This window comes from Tyto alba, unplaced genomic scaffold (genome assembly GCF_018691265.1).
Source record: "Tyto alba isolate M040663 unplaced genomic scaffold, T.alba_DEE_v4.0 Super-Scaffold_19, whole genome shotgun sequence".
Classification (NCBI taxonomy): domain Eukaryota; kingdom Metazoa; phylum Chordata; class Aves; order Strigiformes; family Tytonidae; genus Tyto; species Tyto alba.
In genome coordinates this window covers 3032636-3038306 of record NW_024881281.1, presented here as the reverse complement: position 1 = coordinate 3038306, position 5671 = coordinate 3032636, and positions in this window count along the sequence as shown.

Genomic DNA, 5671 nt, shown 5'->3' with positions numbered 1-5671 from the left:
AGTTTAAGAAAAATTCTCAAATAGGCTTAAGCAAAATTAGTTACCTCTTAGAAAAGAAAAAAAAAATGGCCTCATCTTTAGCCAAAACAGAGTAAACAGCTGTAGTTTAATCCCAGATGAATCTGCCATGTTAGCTGACATCAGAAGAAAAGTGTCATGACTTCCATGAATTTACTTTCTAATGTTTGCTAACGCATCACGCAGTCGGTCTGTTAGCTATAACCATCAGCGATCTCACCAGGATATCTTTGAGGATCACCTATCCACAGGCTCAGAGACTGAAAAGCAGAAAGAAGAAAGAAACCTACAGAGGGGAACAAGATGCACAAAGTCAGGTGCCTGGAGCTCAAATACTGCAAAACAGAGAGGTACATTATAGCAGACACAGAAGAAAGTGTCATGCACCAATGCACTACATTGCTCCTCAAATGACACCTCCCGTGAATCTGAAATTAAACATTTTATAGGCCTACACTCAACCAAGTAAATAAACAAGTTACCTTCTCTGCAGGAGCGGCAGAGAAAAGGGCTCACACAGGTACTAACATTTTTCACGGCAGTATTCCTTTCCCTCAGCTGCATCAGACAATAAAAAGAATGGAGGCAGGGAGGTTCATCTTCGTTCCATATCGCAAGTCAGTGCTGGGTGACCAGCATCCTGCCCTCTCTTTTGTAGTAGCGTGCTTTAAAGTTACACAAAGTTATATTTCGTCAAAGCCACCATTAATTTTGTCCGACAGATGAAAAACACACAAAATCATGAATAGGTCAGATCCATAAAAAGCTCATAACCTGGGCACAAATTCACTAATTGCAGAAGAGCAGAAAGCAGCACTGCCCATCTGGCTTTGGCAAACTTACATTCTTAAAGCCTCCTTCATTTCTAAAGCACCTCAGCTGACTTTGGTGACTAACCTTCACGTCTTAGTGCTTACAGCCACATAATAATCTCCTTCCTTCCTCCAGCCCCTAAGTACACTCCAACAATCCAAGCTGAGTGACAAAAGGTTATTATAACTCTTACATCTCTTGACTAGCCTCTGTGAAATGTGTCAGTCATCTCTGCAAGCCTCAGATAAAGCATGAGAATCTCCTGTAAAAGAAGAAGATAAAACTGAGCAGTACCCGCTTTTTTAAAGGTTTTTTTCCCCAGCCAAAGGAGTGCAGACCTGAACATTCAAGGAGTTAACACCCTCTGGGTCTGATGGAGTATAATCTCAGTTTCTTCATATTCCCTAAGGTATGACCCTAAAGTCATTGCTTTAACATTTCATCCAAAATGTCACTACTGAACTGATGTGTAGGAAGAATACAAAAATGAAAATGTATTTATCTGGGTTGCAGTAAACATGAAAGAAAAAAAAAGATGCCAGCATTAAGAAAAGATCTGACAAGTTCATGTGAATGCTCTGCATTTAGCTCTTGTTTTAGAGCAACAGTCTGTTATGTTGGCTCCTCCACAGTTTAATGATTTCCTGTTAAGAATATAAAATTAGAAGCCTCCAACAACTTCCCCATAAACTATTTTCAAGGTTCCTTTAATATCCACATCAAGGAGATATAGTAGGTTCATATGTTATCCATGTCAGTTCACTTCCTTCCCACTTCAAAATAAGCACATTGCAGGAAAATTCAGCAGGTTTTTTTATTGTTTTCTTAGAACCTTTTTTTCCACTAAGTATGTCCAGCTACAGTAATTAAAAAAATAAAACTGTTCGCATATACAAGCTCATATTTAAACTAAGACAAAACAAGAACCGCTGGTCTAATCTGAAAAGCCTAAACCATGCTAGATTATGATCCAAATCCAAATTTTCCAACGATGAGTTTGCTTGAATCTTTAACTATATTCATACCGAACTTAATCTCTGTTAACACATCAGTTTCACACACACGTTTTTGCTCTTTGACAAGTACCTTACCTTTAATGAGAACATGGAAACAATAGTCTTGCACTGACAGCATATGAAAGAGATTCAATCTTTTTCATCCAAGCTTTCTAGAATTATGTTCCTGCCAAACTGACACAGTATTTATTCAGTACTTTTCACTTACACATCTCAAACTATATAGCACTGTTTATTCTTTTGACTCTGAAACAATATAGTTGCAATAGTTATACTAATACACATTTGGAAAATTATTTGAGATTGACATATAAAAAGCAGAGCATCTGCAGGCACCCCAACTCAGTTCCTCACTGGGTCATTGAAAGGATTCACAAACACTAATCACCACCTTTCTGACAAAAATCAGCATCTATACCTATTCACCAAGAACGCTCGTTCTGTGAACACTTTCTAATTAATTTCAGTTCAAAATCAGGTGAAACTGCAGTTGACTTAACCTGACCTAAGAACACACCAGTGAAAAAAATGTAGCAGTGAAAGAGGCAGTCCCGCTGCTTCTTGCACAAGCTCTAACAATGTACAGTTCCTAATCTGGCTGAAATATAAATCTGCACGCACAACTGAAAAAACACAACAAAAACCCCTTTTCAGTTTGCAGCTCAGCCAGAGCCAAAATTGTGAGACAAAGGCAACACAGATACTTATTGCTCCAGCAATTTGCAGACCAAATTGACTCGTTAGTCATGAAACCATGGTTTCACATACAAGTTTGGAAAAACTCAATGTTAACAACCTCTTCTAGCAGAAGTGAACTTCAGCAACTCACTGCTGTCCACTAGTACCAACAGCTAGTTGAAATTTTCCTTAAGGGTTTCAGGGAAGTTTTTTGTGGTGCAGAACATCAGGCTCCAACCACATTCTATTGAAATTACACAACCATCTTTCTTTGCAGATGTAAAATCTCTTCTATATGAACTTTAACAGAGGGGACTTTGACAACCAAGATGCTGTTTGATCTCTAGGGGCAGTTTTTATAACAGAAGACTATGATTAGATTTTCTTTATGCATTTACCCATTATTAGGCTTGTCTGCATCCCCATCCACTACAATGATACACAGATGTACAGAGCCATTGCACTCCATAAGCTTCAAATGAGAGCTCTTCAGATACCCAGATGCATCTTCAAAAGCTAAGATTACAGAAGACAGACTGACTGAATGCTTTTGCCTAAACAACAGACATTACCATTTTGCTTTCAGACACAGGGAGTATTTGTAAGTGTCTTTTAAATGTTTCCCTATATAAAAAAAAAAAAAAAGACAAAAGAAAAGAGAAAGATACTAACAAAGATAAGAATATCCATCAGAACCTCTGCCAATAAGTACCAGAGTCAGAAAGATTTTCTAACATCTGCAACTATTAATAAGTAATCACATTAAAATAATTTATGAATATGAAAAGCATATAATTGAATGAAGCCATTTTGCTAATATGTTCCCAATGCAGCTTATGGAAAAAAAAAAAATAAACAACAAACAGGATACCTCTTAAGTTTAAATGTAATCAGAGAACTACCCAATTATTTAATAAAATAAACTTTTATAAGTCTGTTTTGCTACCAACTGTATTAGTCTGAATGGCTACCTACTATCTCAACATTAAACACACATAAGCTGAATCCAGGACTCCACATACTCCCTAACAATACCGTTAAGAACAAAGTATGTATCTATGATGGAAGATCACCCAGTTGTTCAATACATAAGTATATCCAACTATACAGTACTAATAAATAATAAATGCTACTGTATCTAAATTTTACTTCTACCAAAATATTAAATCACTTTTGCCGTAAAGATTATTCCTCAGGCTCTACAACCAAAATGAATTACAGACTGAACACATAACATAATATACTCCAGACAGTGTTTACACCATATCCTTTCATAGATAAGCTTCTTTCTTCTCCTTAAATATGCACGCTATAGTTTTGTCTACAAAAAATTACAAGACAGCAAATGTTGTAGTTTAGCTAATTTTTCAAGACATAGTAACTTATCAAGAAGATAAAGTCCATCGCCACAGCTCTGTCTTGAAAAGTGTATTTACCCTAGCCACAACATTCAGAAATCTTGTTAAATACTTTACCTTAAGGCAAAATAAAGAATATTATAAGTTCAAAACCTACTATTTTCTATTTACTATCAACACTTTTTCCTTCATGCACTGCAAAACTACCTTACCCATCCCTTCCTAACAGGCCTCTAACTCCAACCTTTGCAAACTAGTTACTCAGAGAGTAACTGAGTTAAATTGCCCCTGCCTGTTGGGGGTCTAACTGCCAATAGAAACCAGCTGTCTTTCCTCAATTGAAAAAAAAAAAAAAAAAACAAAACAAAAAAAAACAAACAAACCACACCTTCCCAGAAAAGAAAAACCTGAAGCCACTAATAGGCAAAACCAAAAGGACAAAGAGGACAAAGCAATCTTCCGTGGTCTGTTTAGATCACATTCTTTTCTTCCCACCCTATAACATTTCTTTCTGCAAGTAAAGGACAAAGAATAATGTCCTCTCACAAAATGTGGTGAGGGAGGAATAGCAACAATTTAGGATTATTAAAAACAATACCCAAAGTGAAACCGCAGAAGCTCTGCCTCCTATAATTTTTAAAATAAAAAAGAACAAACAATAAGTCACAGTAGCAGTCTTACATTAGCTAAGAAAACCAAAATAAGACTTGACAGAAGGAAAAGTATTCGGTAATATAGCTAGTGCATCTAGAGTTTGTGTTTCTTCTATCAATGGGTATGATAAAAAGTTTGAAAAAAATTAAATATTTAACTCTGAACAAAAGTTTTGTTTGGGACTGCACTAGAGCAGTCAAACTTGTGTGATATTTAGTGTGATATCAAAACCTACAGCAACCAATAATCTGAGAGTCCTTGCCTGCTTTGCACTTGGGTGGCTAAATCACTGGCTACACCCAGAGTCTGTTTTAGACCAAATGATCTTAATTCCCTCTGCCTAAAAATCTACCATCTGTCTCCAAGATCTATCCAGGATGTTGTTAGTGGTGTATGCAAGCCCCACATGGAGAGCAAATTAGGAAGAAAAACATGTCTCAAGCAGCTTGATACAGATAATGAGATATTAACAAAATATAGTGCTATTTCCACGAAGGGTCACAGGGTTAATTTACACAGGGAAAAGAGCGTTTTTACCACATGGCAGCCAAGGAGAAACACCAGACGAAGCAGGTGCACCTCAGGTATAGTCAAACCCCCCGACTCCCAAATAATGCTCACCTTGAGCTGCCAACACACCTGAAAGCCATAGAAAGCCCAATATTAGCAGTATGTTACCAGAGGTTCGGCTGTAAATACTAACGCTTCCACTCCCAGAGATGTGGGGTTGGGCGGGCCCTGGAGCTCAGTGTGTGAGGGGGGGGACGCTCAGGGCTCAGCCGGCTCTCCCCGTACGACTACAGCCACACCACCGCCCTTTTTACACGCTGTCACTGCCAGCAAGGCTTCCCCTCGCCCCTACACCCTCCTCATCCTCCCCATTTCCTCTCACTCCCTCGATATAACTCCGTAGTCCCACAGCTCTCCGCTGCCCCGGGGCTTCCCCCTTCGCTCTTTCGGGGCTTCCCCCTTCGCTCGTTTCGAACCTCCGCGCAGGCGGATGATTTTTCTCCCCCTTCCCTCATCTTTTCTCCCGCCCTCCAGCCGGCGCTGCCGTTTCTCCCTCCCGGGGCAGGGCGGCGGGAGCCCCGGGGCGTGAGGCGCGGGAGGTGGAGCGGGGCGGGCGGGGGGGGG